Source organism: Actinia tenebrosa, unplaced genomic scaffold (genome assembly GCF_029948245.1).
Source record: "Actinia tenebrosa isolate PJP-AT-01 unplaced genomic scaffold, QUT_ActTen_1.0 PGA_scaffold12__29_contigs__length_12842862, whole genome shotgun sequence".
NCBI classification, from domain to species: Eukaryota; Metazoa; Cnidaria; class Anthozoa; order Actiniaria; family Actiniidae; genus Actinia; species Actinia tenebrosa.
The window spans coordinates 7,498,041-7,523,066 of record NW_028292572.1 but is presented as its reverse complement, the minus strand read 5'-3'; the positions used below and the strand labels follow the sequence as shown (position 1 = coordinate 7,523,066).

General features: G+C 33.8%; 2 long non-coding RNA genes across 13 annotated transcripts; one reads left to right on the top strand and one right to left on the bottom strand.

Annotated features, from left to right (window-relative positions):
* Window positions 1-125: 125 nt before the first annotated feature.
* LOC116288980 (uncharacterized) lies at window positions 126-22,758 on the bottom strand. Of its 12 annotated transcripts, none has more exons than XR_016119419.1 (10): window positions 22,691-22,758; window positions 19,493-19,572; window positions 15,036-15,097; window positions 13,795-14,036; window positions 9,192-9,299; window positions 8,429-8,574; window positions 5,199-5,555; window positions 3,470-3,743; window positions 988-3,013; window positions 126-522 (listed from the first exon to the last, which is right to left on the bottom strand). It is a non-coding gene; the product is annotated as an uncharacterized LOC116288980 (long non-coding RNA). The 12 variants fall into 12 exon arrangements; XR_004196269.2 differs by lacking the exons at window positions 8,429-8,574; window positions 9,192-9,299 and having other exon boundaries at window positions 988-1,050; window positions 1,295-1,366; window positions 2,848-3,013; XR_016119421.1 differs by lacking the exon at window positions 8,429-8,574.
* LOC148912169 (uncharacterized) lies at window positions 1,681-3,758 on the top strand. Its single transcript, XR_016119417.1, has 4 exons — window positions 1,681-1,741; window positions 2,076-2,156; window positions 2,923-3,003; window positions 3,633-3,758. It is a non-coding gene; the product is annotated as an uncharacterized LOC148912169 (long non-coding RNA).
* Window positions 22,759-25,026: the final 2,268 nt, after the last annotated feature.

Below are 25,026 nucleotides of genomic sequence, written 5' to 3'. Positions count from 1 at the left end.
TCTTTGTTTCGGGGTGTATTTCATTCTTGGTCGGGTGGAGTCTAGACATTAAAGGACATTTTTCAGCTGTTGTTTTATTTCTTTTATTTTTTATTTTTATGGGTCAGACAATAAATGTCACACAATAAAGGTTCGATGTTCTTTTATTATCAACAGCGTGATCTAATAAATTCGAATCAAAGAAAATTACTTCAAACCCCCGAAAAAATGTTTGTCACAGAAAAATTGAAAATTCACACCCAAAAACACAAAATTAGAGGTCACGTGACTAATTAACATAATATTGATTTCCCCCCTAAAACAAGCCTTTTTTCGAGTTTTTATCATCCATGGAGTGCTAGGAAGAGTTTTTCTAGTGATGTTTCATGTTTTTGGCAAAACAAATTGCTCAAAAACCGTCTAATTTTCGCCTAAATATCAATTTTTTGGCGGGCTTCCTGTGTAAAGTGCTAGTATCCAGGCTCTTGGTGTAACTTGTGTTCATTTCAATCTTGTTCCCTTCGCGGTTCGACGTGTGTCAATCTGTGGAAATATAAAGAGAAGCTTTTACAAGAACAAAAAAAAATTATTAGCTCGTGCTTCACCTAACAGAGAGATAAGGACACGAGAACTATGAAAGGTAAGAATTATTATGTTTTTCTGCGTTATTCTGGCGTTTTTCCGTATTTTTAACCAGTTTAAAGATTTCGAAAGTTCGATTGACCGCCATGACACGTGTTGGCTTTGAACTCTGAGAATTCCACTTTTTCTGAGAAAAATACAATTAAATTTAACATAAATGTGTAATTTTAGGAATTTTTGAAACAGTGTGTAAGCATAGTTTGAGCATATTTTCATTTTTTTCACATATTTTGAAACTTTGGTTTTCATCGTTACACTAAACTTAGTTTTTGAAACTTTAAAACCTTTAGAACCATGAAAATCCTAAATATTAATTTCTTAATGACTTATCTTTCTTTGTATTGCAGTTTTAAAAGTATAACTTACGCGTGAAACACTCCATAAGGCTGTCCAGTGATCTGAACCTCATTACCATACTGCATCTTGACTCTAACCAATATATAATGGAATACTTAAGTATTAATTTGGTAATGATGGGTATACTGCACTAAAACAAGAAGCAAAAACACTTGATAACAATATGGACTCACCTTGATGAGCATTGATCTGAGTATCAACCTGGGGGGTGACCCTGTGACCTTCATAACAATATGGACTCAATTTGTTGCTGTATGGGTGTTGACCTGAATATCAACCTGATGACCCCGTGACCTTCATAACAATATGAACTCACCTTGTTACCACAAAAATGTTGTTCATATCCCAAGCAGCAGTTTATTACTAATCATCAGGTATGTATATTACTCTGCAGAACAATTTCATACATAAGTTAGTTATACAATGCTTTGTTGTGGCACTCTATGGGCTTTTGTATCTCAAAACCAACATGGTAGATGTCAGACAACCACAGGGTTCCCACTGTACAACATGGTCTACTGCTGACCAGTATACTGACAACTAAAGGATAGACATGGATTATCCAGTATAGAAAATTTCTAGAATGAAGTCACAACTAGTAACTGCTAGTAATACAATTATCCTAAACAGATTGATTCAGGTTTCTAAACAGATCTCTTTCACTTTTTCAACAGCTTGATGACAAGTATTGGTATGTGTCATCATTAGATTGTGATGATATTACATTGCATCAAGCTATTGCCAGCAGATGTATGACAGACAAGTAAGTTAAACTATTAGCTATGTTATAGAATATAGAAATACATCCATTCCAAATTAGTTTTTCTATTGTAACTACAGCATGGGATGCTTGATATGCTGTAAAAGTACTTTTTTAAGACAAAATTGAAAACAAAATGGTTCATAATAGACCTCTCCACCTTATTTGGCTTAATGTTTTCTTATTCCAGACCACATATCCTTCTCTTGAGAATAAGATTCTTTGTTTGGGTTGTATTCTAATTACTGTGTCTTCTTATGTGAACCATTAAACAAAGAAATAATACTCTAGGGAATGACTTGTAAACTGAAATCAATATCTTTGACTTTTTCAACAGGTTGTCAGCATCTTCAGCCAAACATCATGTTGTCATAGTGATGTTGTCAAGGCCTGGACAGTCAGCACACATGACAAACAAGTAAGTTTACCCATACACTGCAGCACCTCCCTTACGATAAGCAATAGTTTCCAAGCAAAGTATTGTGTTGAAGAAATCATTGAAACTTGTATCCATAACTTGGTGGAGACATGCTAAACAAAAACTTATGAATGATTCATAAACCTTTGGTCAAATATACTCTATTTCATTTTGACATCACATGACAACAATCTTTAGTTTTAACACTAAGAATGATGGTCGTTGAAGGGAGACAAAACACCAACAACAAAAAGTAAACTGAAAAATTGTGTTTTTTAAAACTCAAAAAAGCAATAATTGGCACCAAATACCATATATATTGTTAGATAAACACTGGAATATGAAATATTTGAAAACCATACATATCAGAGCTGTCAATTCAGCTACAGAGTAAAAGCATTGCAAATTCTTATTGTTGTTTACCATTCTGTCTCCCGTATAAACAAGCTGTGACGTGATAGTGACATACATAGTGTTTTAGTGACCACACACATTATGTGCTTGGACCTTTGAACTCAATAAAGTCCTCTTCATTAGTATTCAAGGGGTTGTTATATAATGCCATGTCTTTATACATAAAGAGTACTAATGAGGATGACCTTATAAGAAGGAGATAAAGCTACATCCACATATATTTGAAAACTTAAATTCTCATAAAGGTCAGTTTTCAGTATGATTACTGACAACCTACAAAATCTCTTTCGCTAGCACCATTGTCTTGCAATTGGCATGCTAGAGACTCAGATCTCTGATTTTTTTCCAACAGCTTGTCAGCCTCTCAGCCAAGGATCATGTTGTCATGGTGATGATGCTGTCAAGTCCTGGCCAGCAGATAGATGACAGACAAGTAAGTTTAGCTATTGGATATATAATAATGTTAATATAAGCATACGCCTCTCATACTTGATGGAATATGTAAGACAATCTAAAACTAGCAGTCAATCAATAATAATAAATAAAATATTGAATTTCACCAATTGGCTCCTCCACTGGATTCCAATTGGAATTTGTAACCTGATTTCTGCCAAGGGAGAAAAGCTGGAGCCCCCAGAGAAAAACCCTTGAAGCACGAGAAGGAAACAATGAGCAATAGACCTCCTGGCCCAGGCATAATATTTTTCCATTTCAGACCACATGTCATTCCCTTGAGAATTAATATGATTCTTTGTTTGAGTTATATTCATATTCATGTGTCTTCTCATGTGAATTAAACCAAGCGCAACCATTAAACAAAGAAATGATACTCTAGGGAAAGCCATGTCGTCTGAAATGGGAATATGCAACACAAAGTCTAGGAATCAAACATGGGTTACCTTGGTGAGAGGAGAGTACTTTTGCTGCTGCACTACACATATTTACACCCACGTCCAAGTTACATACTGTATAACTTTGCCATTTGAACCTGATGCATGTATCTGATGTATGTTACTGAAACAGGCAACAAAATTTTGACCATTTCGTTCCATTTTTTTCTAGCTACACCAAATCTGTCATATTCAGTTATACCAAGCTGTTGTGCTGCAAAGCCTTGTAAGATGATGCAGCACCATCAACATCCAGTCAATCAGTACTCAAGACAGGAATCATCTACCAACAATAAGGGTGTCATGCCATCAATATAAGTAACATGGTTTATAGATACAAATCTAGAACCATTCAGGGATTTCCAAAAAAAATAAATAAAAATAGTCAAGCATTTTTCAGAAATGACTTACAAAGAAATGAAAACAAATTAAAAGGGTACTACCTAGGCCTAGGAGAAAGCATATCTTGTATAAACATAAACAATGTTAAAGAGGAAAAAAAAAAACATTACCAAAACACAAGCATTTCAAAGGGGAATTTTGTAGAATTAAAAAAAATTTCAAGATGAATTTGAAAGAATTTCAAGGCTTTACCTAGGCCTAGGAGTAACTAACTATTATTGGAGGGAAAAAAAAAAAAAAAAAAAAAAAAAAAGAAAAAAAACTAGTAGAAAATTATGGCAAAAATAATGTTTTTGGCTAGAGGACTGGTAACATGCAGGGCTTAAAATAGCACAAATGTTTGTGCAGGACAAGTGAATTTTGACTGTAAATTTTCTGTTGACATTTTATTCTCAACATTATACGTGAAAATCATTTCCTTTTACTTGTGATCAGAATATTAGTATTGCATATTGGCTGCTATTTTCAGTCCTGCAGATTCACAAATATTTTATTGTAGGAATGTTATGTTCATACATTTTGAAACCATCTAGATTTAAAATTTTTTGGCAGTATGATTATGATAATAATAATATTATAATTATAAGTATAATTTAAGTATTTAGAAAAAAAATTACCAAGAAGATGTTTCAATTTGCTTGCAAGATTCTATAGGAGAAATATGAATTAGAATTTATTCATAAGAGACCTCAAAACAAAAAATATTATTAATAATAGATTATTGTCCAGGCAAAAAAAAAAAACTTTTGATTACCAGTCCTCTAGCCTGAGATATTAGATATAGGAGAGTGTTTCACCAAACCATTTTAAGATTCTTACTTCAAACCATCTAATTATCAGATTATCCAGTGCTCGACACTAACATTAGACCACTAGTCTGAGATAAGTGTATCTTTGCTGTGGACTTGTGAAAAGTAGGACTTACTAGTCCTGACCATAGGCTAGTAGGTTATTGAAGGTTATTATTTATTGCCCAGGAAATTTATTCTGGCTTGTACAGTACTCTGCTGAACTACTTTGTAGATTTATAGACTTACTAGCCCATTGCCTAGTATCTGAAAAAGTTAGTGTTGAGCACTGTTATCTTAATCAAAACATTTTACAACTAGTCAAGGGTTCTCAGTAAAAACCAAACAAAATTAAAAATCATTTTCTGTTTTGCTCATGCAATTTTAAATTTTTTCATTTTGAAACAAATTTAGATTGGCTGCTGGTTTCAATAAATATTTTTCTTTCAAAATCTACTGGGAACCCTTCACTAGTTAGAAACACTCTCCTATATCTAATATTATCATCATTTATTATTTGTACCAGAAAAATGAAATACACTTGATACCTCCCATGAGGTCCTACCAGCACCAAACAGAAGCTGCCCCACCAGGCCAGGAAACCACAAAAGGCGGTCCAACATTGCTGCTCTTGGCAGAGTCTAACCTTGAGGCTATGATCAGATGATTGCTCTGGCGGTGAAGGTTGTAGGTAAGGATACCAGGTGATGGCTCTCTGCAGATTTCATGGGAGTACGCTGATGGTGTAATAGGCCAGTACACGGTGCAGGTTAGTGTGGGTAAGAGCAGAGATAATCATACCTCACTATTCATGGGTGTGTATAGCAGTGATAACTTTAGGGGCGGTGTGCTCAATAGACTTGCATAAGACACCATTCAGACTTTCATACAAGTAGATTATCAACCTGGGAAGACAGGAAGTTGAATCATTTCTAGGTGACCTAATCTTGAGTTTAATGATGTTCGGCTAGACTGATATACAAGGTTCTATCATAGGATTGTAATTTAATAAGGTTTTTTCACCAGCAAAATAAGACCTCAGTTTCATATTAAAAAATTAACAGTAAAAAATTTCTTATGAAAAACAGAAAAACTATATAAACTCAAGAAAAAAAAAGAAAAAAATTAATTCAAAGCAAGAGTTCAGCAGAACCAAGAAAGAAATTAAAGATACGAACAACTTTCTATACTTGATTACAATTAACACCCAAATATTAAAATACAATAAAGGCAAAATATATCTCACTAATTTCTCCAGATGAAACTGAGGTCTTAATTTAATTTCTTTGAACAATTATTTAAAAAATATTTTAGCAAACAAGATATTTGATGAGAACTAAAGTGAAATTACAAAGCAAAAAAAATCATACAGAGCAACTACAATAAAATATGTAAAATTCAATTGATGAAAACTATTTCAACAAAGCTTTTATTTTATTTGTGATGATCAATTTGCAAAAATTTGAATTAAAGTTCTTGCAATCATTTTGGATTTTCAAATTTATAACACACTAGTCTGGGTATACATGGAGTATATTACTAATTGACTAAAGTTGAGAACAAATTCAGCTGTGCATAATCATGGAATATAATACACCAAAAGTGCAAACAAATCAATGAATACAAGCCAAATGAGGCAAAATAAAAAATCAATGAATATAAGACAAGGTGAGCCATCAGAGAATGGCATTGAAACACCATACCTGACAATGAACAAACAATATTACGATTGATTGGAATGAAACTATTATTAAAAGTAAAACCAAGAGTTGTTTTACCATAAATGATTATGTTCAAAGCACTTGTATTATCCCTCTTTTACTCCGACGAAGGACTAGCGTCCGAAACGTCAGTAAGTTTTTTCATCTTTTCACGGTGTATAATTTACCTTTTCATCATTACTGTTTCATTAGAAACACCGACGCAGCTCACACTAGGTTTTAGCTAGTTATATCTTTGTATTATATGCACAAGCTATACAAACCCAGAGTCTCATTTTATCCAAAATCAACAACAATGGTATATATTATGCCCATATATACTTTCAATTTGGCACAGTCAATTATCATACATGTAGTTGCTCACGATTCCATTCAAAAATACAAAGAAAAACTGCAATTTCATTCTTTCATTGATTATGATGGCTTATTTACTTCTGCTAAGACGTTTTTTGCTGGTGAAAAAACTCATCTTAGGAAACAACATAAGACTAAAATTCTAATAATAAACTTGATTAAGACTAGGAATAAGACCAAGGCTTTATATATCCTGTCCCATCATTAAATAAAATAAACTTAGATGTAAAATTGATAGAGAGGATTTGTTATCAGCTGGAGTAATGGTTACTCACACATGTTGATGTTGCTGATCTGTTCATGTGTTGGTCCAAACAAAATTGATTGTACAACTAAATCTTGCATTGGGCTCCAAATACCAAATCCACTCTAGTTATTTCTAAACTAAAGTTTTCTAGGAACAACTCCCTCAGCACTGATTTTCATAAAGTAACCTTCAAACTTGTTCTATTTTGTAATGACATCACCATGCAGTAAGCCGTACTCACACAGCAGCCATGTTGAATGGAACGATAGATTCCTCAACACGAAGCCTTGCATTCAAGTTCCCAAGAATAAATTTATGTGCATTAAACCAAAGGTTTATAATCTCCTTGAGAAAAAACATGACAGCTTTGCATGAGTATAGCCCCATAGACTGTGCAGACACTGGTTTTACATTGGTAGTGGAAACATTGCACACATTCAAAAATTTGAACTTAATATGTAATTCTGTTTTCCCCATTAAAAATCTGATGTGATGTCATTATGATGTAGCAACATGATAATCCCTGTTCCCTTGAGATTGATTGAATAAATTAATATAAATTTTAGGCCCAATCCCCTTGGAGATACTGAATATGTGATTGAACAGATTATAGGCCCAGTCCCTCCGTAGACTCTGAATACATTAATACTTAATTGAATAAATTATAGACCCAGTCCCTTAGCAGACCCTGAATAAATAAATACTTGATTACATACATTCTAGACCCAGCCTCTTAGCAGACCCTGAATACATTAATACTTAATTGAATAAATTATAGACCAGTCCCTTAGCCTCAAACGAATGTAATGTGTGGTATGTGTAGTTTCACCCCTCCCCCCTGTTGTGATAATATTTTTATTTCTCAATAGTCACAGAGACATATTGCATGGTAGGGGGAGAGGGGTGTGTAGTAGGGTTTGCTGGCTAGCTGGTATGTCTTTATTACTCATTATCATATGATCAATCAATAAAATAATGTACGACGTAAAATCAACCTGAACAGGAGATGAGCTAAAGTGAATGCAGCAAACTTTAGGATTATAATTACAATATTTAATTTTACCCATGAATAACAACTCACACTGAATAATTATCAATGATTTAAAATCTCTCCCACCCCCCCCCCCCCCCCCCGTTTTCTTAATCCACATTCAATCATGTTTGTAATTTCTAATAGTTTGCTGCACTCACTCTTTGTGCTTATTTATAAGTCAAGTTTGTTTTGGCCTTAATCATGCAAAACTTGCAGTGAATGATAGAAACAGGAATGTCAGGTATTGAGTGAACTAAGTTGTATACACCAGCTATTATGATTGATGTTGTGACAAATAGAGACAGTGACTCATGGAGTAAATGACAGACCATACTAAAGATTAATGTATCTTTAACATGACACTCAATGCTAAGACCCCCATTACATGACCCCATACTAAAGGTTAATGTATCTGTAACATACCACCCAAAGAATGAAAATCCTGACGCCACAACAGAGAAAAAAACATAGTTTGAGGCCAACCCTAAAGAAGTTCATTTTCATCGCACTCAAGTGATCACAGTGTAATTTGGACAGGAAAAGAGAAAGACAACCAAAGAAGAGCATAACTGTTGAGACAACAAAGTGAAACAAGTGACCTTCCTTATCCTCTGAAAAACAGGATGATTGTATATAACAAGAAAGAGCATGCCTGCCAGAAGCATGGATATTGCTCATTGAATAGCCTTCTATTTTAAAATAATTTATTGTATTCAGGTTGCTTTCTGACATATGGTGTTTAAACTTTCCTAAAATGGAAAAATTAAAAGCAGTTTAAAAAAATTAAAATATTATCTTTTAAAATAATGAATAGTTAACATACTCCTTTATTATTGACTTAATGCACAGTACAATCTGAGAAACTAAAATAACTAAAACGTTTAAGCTTAAGTAATAATACCTAGTCTATGATCTTACAATGCTTTTATAGACAAAGTATTAAAATTAATTGAATTTAGATTTCTTAGATAATGAATTTGCTAAAAATGAATGCCCTACTCACTGCAAAGAGTAAGATCAGGTCAGCTACTCTTGTAATGCATTATACCTACCTACTATTGCTACTGAAAAGTGTGTGCCTTCCAAATGTTGATTAACCAGGATAGACCTTACAATGTCTATATAATAGTTTCTATTAGATTCTGTAGTTATCAGTGTTGTAACATATCTTATACCAGTTACTCACCTATATCCTGTATTGATTGAATCTAGAAGTACACCAGAGGTAAGTATTTCACTGTAGACAGGTGTTAGTATATCAGAGTTGAATACCAACCACAGATGGCTTGATAATCTTTAAACAAAGCATGCTACAACATGTTTAACTTGTAGAACCCTGCATTGATAAATCTTTTACTTGTCTCATACTTGATATTCTTGCCCATATATATATCTTAAGATGTTGGTCTCAAGTGTGAAGCCCCGTGTCTGTTGCCTAGTGATTAGGATAAAATAAGTATGTTCCCATTACTTGAAATATATGTGAGATTTGAATGTAAAACCTGGCAAGATGCTTTAGTCTAGCCATTTCTCGAGAATTTTTTCCAATATATGTGTCACATGACCAAACTCTGATTTATTATTTTATAGCAGAAAAAATATTCTGAAAATGGGCCAACCTTATACTATAGAAACCATGACAACAAAATGTTTCACCAAACTTCTTTCATAGAAACTGATGTATTCGTATTTGTGCCTAGAATGGTTGACTACCATGTTCTGTTAAAAGGTTTTCATTTCCAAAACAGGTCACATGACCTTGAAAAGTCATTGGGTGTTCGCAAAGAAATAACTTGTTCAATAGGTTTATAGTCATAGTGTCTGACTGACTATCTTCATCTTTTATTTTCCTTTCTGTGTCTGTAACCATTCTCCTCTTTGTATGGTGATTCTTGCAAGATGATACACAATGGAACACAATCATGGTGTCTGACTATCTTCATCCTTCGTATTGCCTGGAACAAATACATTCTTGTCTCTGTACTGTCTTCTTGCTTCAAGATACACCATGGACGATCACTTGTTAAATAGGCTTACAATCATAGTGTCTGACTGACTATCTTCTGCTTTATTTTCCTTCCAGTGTCTGGAACCAATCCATTCTTCTCTGTGTACTGTCTTCTTGCAACACAATACACCATGGAATATCACTTGTTCAATAGGCTCACGATCATGGTGTCTGACTGACTGTCTTCATGCTTTATTTTCCTCCCAGTGTCTGGAAGTAATACAGTCTTTTCTCTGTACTGTGGTCTTCTTGTATCATGATACACCATGGAAGATCACTTGTTTAATAGGTTTACAATCATGGTGTCTAACTGACAATCTTGATGCTTTCTTGTCCATTGTTGTCCTGTATTCTTGCATCAGACTTCACCATGACTGATCACTTGTTCAATAGGCTTACAATCATCGTGTCTCACTTAATGTGCTCATGCTATATTTTCCTCCCACTGTCATCTTGCAACATGATACACCATGGAAGATTGCTTGTTCAATATTTTTTTACAATCGTGGTGTCTGAATGACTATATTTATGCTTTATTTTCTTATTTCACAGATACCTTGGAAGATCTCTTTCTCACTGGACTGCTTATTGGTGGAGTATTGGGGAGTCTTAGCGTTTATGTTGAAGGTCTTGTTTCTTTCCATTGGGGTGTCTACATTTACTTCTTTATGTCCTCTGCATACCTTGGAAGATCTCTAGGTGGCTGTGCGGTTAAGTGTTGGGCTGTCATGTCTTGAAGATGTTGTTTAAAACCATTGTACTCGGATAACAAGACTCACTTTATTCTTTTCTCTGTATAGTGTGAAACTACTCAAGACTATGTAATAGCTGTTAATATGATGAAGCCCTGATATAAAGAGTCACTAAAATGATTAACCTAAGTATAAAAATTTAATGGGGCACAGGGGCTAGAATGACCATACTATAGACTTACTTTATGCTTTACACATATTTGTATATATGACAGCAGCATGGAATTAAATAACAAGGCAAACAGGCCAATATATGAAAGTCACTCATACAAGTCTTTTCTACACGTTCCTTATCTTTATTTCATATTCCATTCACTTTTTAATATTCCATTCATTTTTCCGCTGTCAATTTAAATGGTACAAATTTTGACCTCTGAACTAGTCAATGGATAAAGTCAGTATACTCACTATCTGTTTTTTTTAAATTATTTTGTTAAAAAATTTGTACTTCACTTCCTTATTAGATAAACTTTTAGTGAGGTTGATTTCTTATTTTCTGCCCTAATTGACTTATGTTTAACTGAATTATGTACAGGAGCTGCTCAATCTTTAATACACATTATTGACAGAAACAAACCTTGATAAATGGTTAATGGGGCACGCCCCAGGGGCTGGGTGCCCCAGGGGCTGGGTACCCTAGCTTGTGTTTATCCCTAAAAACCCAAGGTTGTTACTGACATCCATTCTCTAGTTTTCATCATCAGCACTCCTTTATATCTAGTATAGTATCTAGTACCTTGTTCAATAGTGAGTTGCTTCAAGTCCAACATATTTGTTATGATTCTAATATTATTTAGACATTTCTGATATATTTTGTTTAATAACTAAGTGTCTCTAGTAACTAGGATATATCTCTTTGACCTATGACTAGTAAAGCTTCTATGTCGTGGTGCTTATATCAAGATATTTATTAGTTTACCATCATAGTTTTTATGATTCTAATATTCTTTACACATTTTGATATATTTTGTTCAATAACTAAATGTCTCATACACCTAGTAAATCTCTTTGGCCTACAACTAGCTTACAAATGTAGCTACTTTGTTAGGTTGCTTATAGAGACAATATCATATCATATTTGCTTGGAGCACTAAGTATGGTCATCTAGTGAAATGGGATACTTAACACAAAACATAAACTGCATTAAATGTTCAAAACTATAATACCATTAATTTATTTGGTTTACAGATTTTAATTTTACTATAATATTTATTGTCATTTATAAGATAAGCCAGATTATCCAACCCTAGTTTTTCACCATTAGTTATTGGGGTAAACGATTGTGGGTACCATTTGTCTTCTTTTCACAAGAATTACAAACATATTTTGACCTTTATGAACTGCCTAAATTTGACGACAACAGTTCGCTGTCCAGTTTAAAGACTTGTCAACAAGATATATACTTCATTACTAAAGGTAACAACTTCCAAACAAAGTCCTTCTGTCAACACATTTCTAACAAAGTCACTACAGTCAACAACTCTATATGAAAACCAAATCTGACCAATTAAGCCAGATCATCCAACCCTAGTTTTTCACCATTAGTTATTGGAGTAAACGATATTGTGTGTACCATTTGTCTTCTTTTCACAAGAATTACAAAAATATTTTGACATTTATGAACTGCCTAAAACTGACGACAACAGCTTGCTGTCCAGTTTAAAGACTTGTCAACAAGATATAAACTTCTAACACAGTCACTACAGTCAACAACTCTATATGAAGACCAAATCTAACAAGGGACATCCCAATCAACACAAGTTATTTTTGTGCAAAGAATCAATTGAACAACAAACCATACATAACAACAAGATGTCAATTATTACAAGTTACAAAATGTCCATCCTAAGTGAAATATAACATTAACAATATTAGCCACCTTTGGAACAGCCAATGTCTACTCTTTTAGCCTCCACCTTGAATTTAACACTAGACTCAAACAATTATTTCCTCTTTACCCCTTCTCTCCATCAGTGCTCTGTTTCAAGAGTATTTAAAGCTGAAGCTACAATTACAAATATTTACACATAATGGGCCTGTTCAGACCAAGTGAAATTCTGTTCTAATTTTGTACAAAAATCTGTCATCGCTAAAACGTTTGTATTGTGAAAACATATTGATTGCCTTTCAAAATTTTGTCAATAGGCTCCAGACATCAAAAGATGTTGCCGAGGTCCTTTGGAGGTCTATAATGCATTGTCAAGTGCCAACATCTTAATTTGGCAACAGCTAACCTTTATCACAAGTTGTCATATTGCAAATTCATGCTTGACTGCTCAAAATTTCCTAGTATTTTGAGTTGTACTCCAGAGATGGATAAGGGTGACCAAGATGACAGTCAGCCTTACTTTTATTATTACAATTCATAGTGTTCTTATCAGGTGGATAACTCTCAACTACCATACTATCCCTATTTGCTGAGTTATAGTGCACAAGTCACTGCCCAACAGCAGCATTTCATTCAGTACAGTGAAGGAGTTTCAAATCTTCCCTGTACCTCTGGCCAAAAACCAAACAAAGGAACTAGTGGAAAAGATAGCTCCAACAAAGAGTATGAAACAGTATGAAACTTTTCAACAGAAGCAAAAAATATCCAGCGAATTTTTGGAGAGATTGATAATTTGATTGATGTTAATCATAAAGTTACTCATTCATTTATTTGTTTATCTGTTAAGTCATTTTAACAGCATGCCTGAGCTTAGGGTAAACCATAAAAGGATTTATAATTATTCTAACTCCAGCTTACACTCTTATTTTATTATTTACTACTAATACTTTATAAATGTTTCCAATTAAATGTTATTAAACGTTTTATCAATACTATGGCATGGAGAACCATGGCTTATTTTCTCACCAAACTATCAATTCCATTACTCTTGTAATGTTCTACTTTTCCTACTAATAGTAGACAAAATCAAATGCCCTACATTAATCTTTGTATCATAATAGACCTACATTTGTCTATACAACAGTTTCTATTAAGTTATATAGTTATCAGTGTTGTAACATATCTTATACCAGTTACTCACCTGTATCCTATATTGATTGAATCTAGAAGTACACCAGCGGTACGTAATTCACTGTAGACAGGTGTTAGTATATCAGAGTTGAATACCAACCACAGATGGACTAATAATCTTTAAACAACTCATGCTCCATCATGTTGAACTTGTAGAACCCTGCATTGATAAATCTTTTACTCTTCTTGTACTTGATATTCTTGCCTGTATATATATCTTAAGATGTTGGTCTCAAGTGTGAAGCCCTGTGTCTGTTGCATAGTGATTAGGATAAAATAAGTATTTCACTGTAGACAGGTGTTAGTATATCAGAGTTAAATACCAATCACAGATGGGTTGATAATCTTTAAACAAAGCATGCTACAACATGCATAATTGTGAAACTTCAAGCCAATAAGCCTATGTTTTCATGGTGGCATAACTATTTTGTTTAATGTCTCATTTCAATGTCAAGCACTGTGTCACATAACAAAACTATGCCAAATTCCTATTAATTTCAATGCAGCCAAATGTGACCACCAATATCCAAAGATTGTAATGACAACATAATATTATTTCAATATCTATAGTAAACCTCAAGAGTTTTGGATTCAAATATCTTGGTGAAATGTAGCTATGAATAATTGTCAGATATCTGACTGTGATGCAGTCTGGCAGTATTCTTGGTGCAAGTATTTTACTTTTTCATGATAAACCATAATTTACTATAATGTATTGGCATGTGGAGTCCTATACGAGTCCTATACGAATTAAATTTTTCACCTCTGTGGTCTAAGAATCATAAATGAGAGGAGTTGGTTAGGTCCTTGCCTTGATCTGAGGGTTTTCTCCAGGTTTTCTGGTTTAACGCCCTCCATAAAACCTATCAAGCTCATTTTTCAAACTGTGAGCAACAGCAGTATCCTGACTTCCATCAGCCCAAAGGTTTTTGAGGGTACATAAGTAAGGTAACTATTAGCCATTCTGAGGTTGATGAAAAAGCTGAGTGCAGTTGACACTGCAATGCATTGTAGGGCTGTTATCAGTGATAAATAGAAATTGGAAACGTCCCCTAAATCAGCCCCATAATGCACTACAATACCCACTTTTCCTCAGCTTTTTCATCAACCTTTGAATAGCTAATAACACAAGAGTGCTCTCAACAAAAAAGTACAATGTAGGGCTAAAGATAAATGCAAGCAAAAACGTTTCATCAATTTTTGAAATTAGTGCTATTTGTGTTGTACATAGTAATGTTTTTACTCTATTACTTTGGCTTATCTGTAACATTTCCCATGTGCATCTTGATTGTTGTTCACTGTAGTGGAGTCTCCTAAAAAGAACAAACTCAAATGATTAAATAATGGAATGATCTAATGGAATTAGATTTCCTTTGGAAATTACAGAGCAAGATGCTCCCCCTCTCCTTCAGAATTTTTGATCTACAATTCTCCCTCTTCTTTAGATTTTCAAAATGATGCCCTTGGCAGGGGTATGGATATTTTCTGGAACTAGCCAGTGCTCAAGATATCTATTGGCTGATATTTAATTACTGGAAATAGGTAGAAGCCAGGTAGAAAACAGGTAAATCCTGTTATATCCAAAAATCAAATACTGTAGATGTTAGCTAGCAGTCAAAAATCAAATGCGGAAAGCAAATGGAAAATAATGCCTGATAAATGAAAGGCAAGTGCTCCTATAGTAATCAGTTATAACCACTGTAGCTAATACTCTGCTGTCACTGTCCATTTTACATGTACTGCTGGTAAAAAAAGGAAAACGAAAACGCTTATTAGCTAAAACAATTAATAGAATGACATTACTTCCCTGCAGAAATAATTTTCCGGGTTATACGTTATTCTTTTACCCTGAGAAGGAAACAGTAGTCCATGAAGACTTAAAGGTAATTAAACCGTTTTTAAAGGAATAGTTAAATCAGTATAGCTCTTGCATTTTTACAATGAATTAACAAAACAGGAATACGATGACTCACCAATAGCAAAAGGAAATCTAAGACGAACATTACTAAACAGGTTGGTCAAACTACAACGTGAGAAAAAATTTCAGCTAACCAGAAACTGATTGTGGTTTTGGATTAACTGTTATAAAAGCATTGTGTTCTTGCAATCAGGACCAATTTGTTTCAGTGGCTTATACAGACTGCAAGGCCTTCTTTGTTGGTAAGGTTGTTCAGGAAGAAGGAAATGCGCTGTCTGTTAGTTTCCTGAATTCAAAACTTTAACAGAGCAAATATGAGAAGCCAAAGGAGCAGTGTATTCAGACAGTGTATAGCCAACAGATATTTATGAACAGTCTGCTGCCCGTGGATGATCCCCCAATAAAAATAGATTGGTATTCCAGACAATTATTCAAAACTTAACCTAACAAAATAGATGCTTTACTATGGGGAAAATCAAAAAGCAGATTCCAAACAATGAAGTTATTGTACTGTTTTTCTCTGGGTTCTCCAATTATTCATCCCTCAAACCTGACAAGCTAAATTCCATTTTTACAGTATCATGCAATGACTTTGATCAAACAAGAGGTTGTTTTTTCTAAGGATAATATTTTAAGGTTCAAACAAAGACTTTTTTAGGGAAGCAACAGTGACGTGTTCTGCTAATGCGCTGCCAAGTCCTGCCGATAACGATGTCGTATGTGAGTAGAGTTGTTTGTTGGTTCTCTCCTGTGCTTTGAGGGTTTTTCTCCGGGTTCTCCGGTTTTCCTCCCTCCTCAAAAATCAGCTACTAAGTTCTAATTCGATCTTTGGGCTTTCACCTACTGTAGTTTGGAGCCTAGCTCTGTTGTGATTGTCCCACGCTGTGATACAACAGCTAAAGCTAGTAAATTTGGTTAGATTTTTTTTCAAGGAAAACAATTACACAGTATAAACATTTTGTAAAGATTCTTAAAGTGAGCCTATTAATACCATCCCCTAAAAAGCTGTAAGCATTATGCTATCAAGAAAAACAATTAAGTCATAGAATAAAGCCTATACAAACAATAATAGTATATATTTGTTGAATTGTTTTGAACTTCCTAGTATTGTCCCTATCTTCTTATTAAAATGTGCCTTAAAATATGAAAAATAAACTTACAGTAATATAGCAGTGAATATTATTCTATATTAGTAAAAATACATGTGATTATTGAAAATCTTGCATGCTAATTGGTCGAGAAACTCACACTAGCACACGATAATCACCTCCATACTGTCCCCAAAAGGACTAAAGAGGCTAACAAATTTGCACTAACTTTGTTTAAAGCTAAAAAAGGACTTAATCAAATAAGTTCAAACAAGCTGCGTTGAATTGCAAAGTCAGAGTTCGCCTGTGCTGTAATTGAAAGCCGTGCTTGTCACCAATTAAAAATTTTCCTAATTTTAAATGTGTCTTTCATCTTCTTTTTTTGAAAGAATCATCTTTGTATTTATACTAAAACAATTATTTGCCCCGCTCGAAGACTCTCGTCTCGGCAAATATTCCCCGATGTTCACTTCGCCTTCGGCGAATGATTGTTAAATATTGCATACAGGGAATACCATTCACTTACATTATCTTACCATAAAATCCTAGTAAACCTCCCTTGAGAATACCAATACAAAAGTGAAAATTAGCATAACAAAAAACGTTTTTAAAGGATTCTGGAAGTATAGTACTGGTATTAAAAAATCATCATATACAGGTAAGAGGTGTATTGCCAGAAATTCAGAAATGGAGGGAAAGGTTGGAAAACGTTGCAGGCTTTGTAAACTCCATTGTCATTACTATGAAATGTACACAAATAGCACAAATATGGAATTTGTGTTTGCACTCCTTGTGTGCTTGAAAGAAGAACCAGACTTATATTAGTTATAAGCACCCCTGGTTATAAGCCAACTAGTCTGCTAATGCAAATTTCCTTAGAGTTATAAGCCCCCTGGTTATAATCACCCATTGTTATAAGCCCACTAGTCTAATCTTATTCATTCAGGGCTTCTGACAGGATGCGGGGAAAAAATTGAAATTATGCGGGATTTTTTTCCCGGCTTATGCAGAGAAAATGGCAAATTATGCGGAATAGGATGCGGGATGACGTCACAATCGAAAAAATTTCTGAATTTTTTTTACAGGATTATACACGTTTTTTTAAAAATTTTGCTTCTATATTTAACTCCAAACTTTGTTTAACTAAAGTTTTACGCAATTATTTACAGTTTTACCTTGATTTTGCTTCTTTATTTGACACTGGTCTTGTTTATCTCAGGTTTTTAATCCACACGTGTAATCGTCGTGTTCTTCGCACTACATGCAATTCTTCTCGATATGCTTCTCTCCAAAACATTGCTTTGAATGTTTTTTTTTCTCGAAACCTTAAATTTATGATCTGTTTTTGAAGCTAAACAAAAAATCTCAACGTTATTTACCACCTCCCCTCACCTTGCACAACAATCGTTTGCATATTCGTAGTTAATAGATTATCTATTATGTACGCCTTATTATAGGAAATTAACTCGCTCCACAAAATCAAAAATCCTTAAATAGCATAATTTAAGTCGTGTTAATTTCTTCAATTTTATCTATGATGTATTTGCTTTTGAAATATTATATTTTTAAAACTGAACATCACAGTGCCAGTTATTAAGCTAACCCTAGACTAAAATATACTTGTTTACAATGGTAACGATTAACAATCATAATCAGTTTCTAGACATCAAAAGAAACAGCATTTGCCTACATGTACATGTAATTGTCTCGGGGTGCTATTTTACGCGCGAAAATCTTGTCTGCGAATACATGTATTTAACCAGAACTCTCATTTGCTATCTATGTCTGCTATTGTTTGACTTCTAGCCAATCAGAGAGTACGTTTTATTCAAGGCTAGTTACCAGGCTCTTTCACAGTTTTTAACTAAGAACGCCTTGTTCCTTTTCATTACACGATGGCGTATGATTCAATATACAGTTTTAAACGCTGTTTATTGCTTGAAATTTGGTAAGTAAACAATAAAAAATTCGTAATTTCATCAAAATAAGAAAACATTATGATACATTTCTTCTTGATTATTAAGTTTTCTTTAGATTTTTGATGAATTATGCGGGATTTTGCCGGATTATGCGGAAATCGTTCGATTGTGCGGAAAAAGGCAAATTATGCGGATCCGCACCCGCGCATCCTGTCAGAAGCCCTGTTCATTAACTGCCCCACCCCACCCCCATTGTTTTCTGACTTCATTACATTATATTATTACACTTTAATTTATATTACCCTTATGTTCTTTTGTATTTTTATGATTTCAAGACACACTCCTCTGTATGTTCATTTCACTGCCACACCCCATGGTTTCCCACTGTCTCTATGTTCTTATAACCAATCAATGTTTATAATGATGGCCACAGGCTAAGTGTTTACTTTGAATGAAAATATCTCTTTGCCAAAGTCTTTCATAACTTGACCATTTTAAAGCAAACTAATAAGTTCAATGTAAAAAGACAATAACTCTCCTGTTCAGGTTGTCTTAACACATACTTAATTAAGTATGAGAGGTGTCATCAAAGTGCTATTTTATGTTTTCACACATCACTATAAATGATATTCAGAGAAAATCAAGCTCATTTTAAATGTTTAGATCCAAAATGTTCAGTTTTGATGAGCAGAACTCACTCATGAAACCTCCCACAGCAGATAGTTATGTCTTGCTCAAGACTGTTTGCTATTTTCATGTGCAAGAGTAATACATGTAACATACCAGCAAACACAGTTGTCAATAAGACTGAGGGCACAGAGTACATAGGTCAATCATAATCATCTCCAGACATTGTTCCTCGCCTGAAAATAAATTCAAGGAAATCATTAATATTATATGTTGATTAATATCTAGACTGATTCCACGAGTCAGTCTAGGTATGACTCCAGTGTCTAAAATAATGGCTGGTCAACGGTTGGGTATGATGATTAGCCAAATATATTTTACCTCAGACATCACGAAAGAAAATTCTTCAGTTCAAAAAGCAAAAAATAATAAGAAAAAAATTCCCAATAATGGGGAAAAATGAAAAAGTAAATAAACCAAGACTTGGGAAATTATTGAGATCACATTTTATGGACAGTTATTTCCCAACAAAAACCCCCAACTGAGAATCAAAGTAATACAAGTTGCCCTGATGGAATCCCAAAACTACCTTTTCTCGTTTGCTAAAATAACACTGATGTGTTATATGACTAAAGACAGGCTAACTTAAGTTCAACACAATGATCAATAACAAAAATGGGATAAGTCACTAGTTATACAATCACCAAGCACAAAGAGCAAAAACTATGACTTATGGAATCATCCAATCAATATTTTGAAGAAAAAAATGTATTGTTTTTTATGATAATGGAGCCCCATGCTGTCCAAAGGTGCACAATACTTTAGAAAAAATAGTAACCCATTGAGCTGATTTTTCATGGCTTTATTATGTTACTTCCGTCAATATGACCTTACATCTGCATACACATCACAGGGTTCCCGCTTGATTTCAAAGCAAAACTCACAAATGCACATAAAAAATCGCTTTGGGACAAATTTTAGATCAAGAACAACAAAAAAAAATATGCAGTCTATGACTACATGTATCTACTGCTTCATTGGCCAATAATACAAGCAATAACCAGAGAGGTAAGATATGATCAAAAAGAAACAAATGAAAAGAATAAATGAAAAAAGTAAATGATCATGAAAATAAGTGTAAAAACTGAAAAGAAAAGCTGTGTAATTTGGTAAAACAAAAATAGAAACAAATGGTCATAGTGAAATTGCAAAAGTGTTGACAATGACTATAAAAACAGACATGTCATTTAAACTTTAATTTTAACATACTAACTGAAGAAATTAATTAACATAATTAATTAATTAATTAAATTAATCAATAGGAAGCGTCCCTGTATTTTGCCACATCTACTAGAATAATCTTTGTTTACGTATTTTATATTATGTAACTAATATATTTGATCTGGCATCCAAAAACCACTCTTCAAAGAAAATATTAAACACAAACATACAGAAAATTGAGAATTTAAAAAGTATAAATAAAACACATAAGCTTATGTGACATACAGTAGAGTTACTAAAATACAATGTAAGCTTACAGGTTATTGTATAAGTTTAACTTACTCACAGTTTATGAGCACAAAATAATCAAAATTATTGGTTTGTCGATGGCAATTACTGGAGTCTTGATAAACATTATTAATTTTGTTCCCAGAAGCAAATTATTCACTCTCAAAAGAGGCTTTTAAAACTTTTACAACCGTTATAGAAGGCTAGATTCTATATTTCGAATGAATGGAGGTGTTGAGTTGTCAACACAAAAATCACTCGATCAGCCATACCACAGGTGATCATAATTCTGCTGAAATATCACTTGAGAAATTGTGAAAATGCCTGAAAAATCCTCTAAGAATAATCATTTTAAAATGCTTGAAGGTTGTGCTTGGTTGTTGAAGCAAAATAGCATAAAATTATTGTAAATAGAGTAAAAAATACTTTGAAAATCTTGCATCAAGAAAACATTTTAGCACATGGAAGGACCAAAACCGTAGCTTGGCTGTTTCGATCGATAACAAGTCAACAACCGGATGAAGGATCACAAAACAAATGTATTGGTAGTAAGTTGTACACAGACAATGAAATACAGTCAATTCAAAAAACGTTGTCGTCGACCTGCTCAAGCCTACGCGACTAGATCGAAAGGAATATGGGTAAAAATCACTGAAGCGGTTAAATATTCGTTCTGAATTAATTGTTTCTGTAGTAATAAGATAATAATGGCGAGAAACAATCCATCAAATGCATGTCTTTGGGGTTAGGGAAAGAAAAACAAAGTAGTTATGATTCAGTTCACAATTCCGAAAATATGAAGGCATTAAAAAAACGTCTCCTTCAACACTTCACGCTCGCCTACGAAGGTTCGTGCTGTAAACCAGGCATAACTAGTCAGATAAAATTATTGAGTCAACTCGGCTTCAATGATTGCTACCCAGAGTTCCTTTCGGTCCAGTCGCGTAGGCTTGAGTTGGTTGATGACAACATTTTTTGAATTGACTGTATTAGCTATGCCTTTAAGGCAAAAGCTAAGTTGAAAAATGAAAAAGACTCCTGTCTAGGTTAATATTCCCTGATATTCACTTTGCCTTTGCCGAGTTATTGTTAAATAACAACAATAAAGAAAATTTGTATCACAAAATCTAATAGGTTGTATCTATTTTTCAATCATTTTTATCCTGTCTGACAATCAAACGCAAAGCTGTGTCCCCCTTTTATGCAATCAGAACTTTATAATCAATAAAATAATAATAAATCAAATAAAATAATAATTTGTTATTATTATTGTATTATGTAATAACAACGATAAAGAAATTTGTATCAAAATGTCGAAAATATAAAAGCTAATTTATTTTTGAAAAAGGTTGTGAAAATTCAGTTTCTCTTCAGGACAACATTTTACCCCCTAGATACGGAATTTAGTAAAAAAAGATGTTTCCTTATACTTATAAGATATATAAATTACCATCATATATATTTTAATAATACAAACGCTACTAGTGCTGTTTTATGTTCTTTACGGAGGGGTAGGTAAGTATACGTTTTTGTCTTCAAAGTACGAAGAAAATAAGTTTAAGAAAAACTCTTAAAGAAATAGAAAATTGGACAAATAAATTCAAAAAAGGATTAATACACATCTTTAGTGTTGTTCAAAGTTTAAAAAACCATTCTACCAACACAAAATGCATGTTTGGAAACAAATGTTTTCCTTCGACGACAAGCGAAGTCACATGTGCCTCAAGAAACATTCGTTAACGCAACGAAAAGACAACAAATATCAGAGAAAAAGGCCTAAAGAGAAGTAAGAACATTTAAGTTCAATATTTCAAGGGATTTTGTAAGGTCCTGAACGTTACTTACCGTCAAAATAGCTATTTTCTTCTCTTTACAAAACCCACATTCGCCATGTTTTTCTTGTACGACGCGTGACAACCAAAAGGGCTGATGGGATATCTGTATTGTATACCCATAAAACCACAGGTAGCCCAAGCTTGGTTTCTGTGGTGTCCTGTTATAAGGAAATGTATGGGGATTCATCAAAAAAGTCAATAAAATCATTGAAACGTGAAATAAAGCCTCGAAATTTTACCCGATCATTGATAAAGAACACTTCTTTCGCTCTGCGTGGTTATTATTTTAATTTAGCCCGTTTTAAAATTAAAAAAATAACCACGCAGAGCGAAAGAAGTGTTCTTTATCAATGATCGGGTAAAATTTCGAGGCTTTATTTCACGTTTCAATGATTTTATTGACTTTTTTGATGAATCCCCATACATTTCCTTATAACAGGACACCACAGAAACCAAGCTTGGGCTACCTGTGATAAAACCTTGCGCGATTATACTCAACTCAAGATTTCTATTTTATTAGAAAGACTATTTATCTTGTTGCTTCATTTTTATTCCAAACAACCTTTTCCCTTATAATATATCTCCTCATTTTGCTTTTAAAATAACCATATTCCATATCCCCTAACCATAGCCATATATTCTTATCCCACCTAACCCTAATCCCGTTGGTAATCCCGTAGCCCTACCCTAACTCAAACTTCAGCCCTAACCCTAACCACATATTTTTATACCCCTTACCCTAACCCTACTCTTTTAATGATGTGAAAAAATTCTTGCTTGTTTGTTTGTTTGCTTATTTGTTTGTTTGTTTCCAGTATCCACCATATACAACGTTGCAATAATAAACAACAAATGTTAATTAATTATTTTCTAATGAAAAACAGGTGTAATTGGTTCACTTTTTTGTAAGGCCATGGGAAGACAATTTTGATTTGACCTTGTTGTTATATACTAAAACAGTCATTTTAACCAACCGTGGGGTGGGGGCAATCAAACCGGCTATATGTGACCTTTATGCCATTAAATTGTTTCAAAACTTCTTTCACACATATGTTTTTGCTCTTAGAAAATCGTTATTTTCTCCCGCAGTGCATAGAAAATTAATCGTCTTAGAAAATGAAATTCTTATTTTTTGCTGAGCAATTTTTCAACTGTCTCAAAAAAAGAAAACACACGCTTTTAGAGTTTTGACTTCAAGCTCACCGCACAAAGTTGACTCCAAACTCATTGTGGAGTCAGTCTCTGTGAGTGACGTGGATGGAAGCCATGGAATCGTTTCAACAGCAACTCACTTCAGAAAAAGGAATTTTTATCATAGAGAATCTTTATTTACTACTCCAGTTTATAAGCAACAAGATTTATAAAAATAAATTAAAATTTTCTGGGCCATTTTTGAGCTATCTTCAGAAAGAAAACACGCGTTTTGGCAGTTTTGACTTGAAGCTCGCCAAGTCGGCTCCAAACTCAAGTTGGATGAATAAATTATTTGAAGCCACTAAAATGCTTTGCCAGCTCAATTCAGATAAATAAATGAATCGTACTTTACTTCTCCATAGTAGTATGTGGGGACTATGGATAGACGACTCATTATATTCATAGATTCAAGAAATGCAATAACCATGGAAACGAGAGCAAAGGGGAAAGGAGGGGAGGGGAGGGGGTGCAAAGGCGCGCTAGCTCAAGCCCAATCTCGAATGAACGGAAAAAAAAAAGTGCGCGCGCAAACCAAAAGGTGAGGTGACGTCACTACATGCCCGCGCAAGTACACAAGTCAAGAATGAATTAAGTCTCAGGTAGGTTTTTAAAAATCGTATATTTATTTATCTTTAAATGAGTGAAATATAAATTATGATTACAAGGTAAAAAATTGAAAAACAATTGTTAGAGATAAGAGTTCATTTTAAGCCTAGCATTTATTTTTTCTTCTTCTTCTTTAATGGGGGCGCTCGTCTTCAGATTCACTTTCACTAGTAGTGTCGTTACCAGATGACTCGCATTTGAGTTTTTTCATTTTTCTCTTTCCTTGACTTCTTTCTGGATTTTGAAGAACGACCTTCATTTTCATCATCGCTAATGTCGCTTTCGCTTTCAACAACATCTTGCTTACGCTTGTCTTTTTTTTGAATTGTTGTATCCGTTGCCCATTGAAAGAAACGACAATCAATGTCAGGGTATTGAACAGGGCAGGCCCAAAAGACTTTACCATTGTTGGCTTGTGAATGGCACACCAAGAGTTTGGCATACACATTGTGCTCGCACTTGGGAAACTTTTTTATGCGATATTCATGAGAAGAACCAAGTTGTTGAGCATCATGGAAGCAAAGATTCATGTTACATCCCAACTTC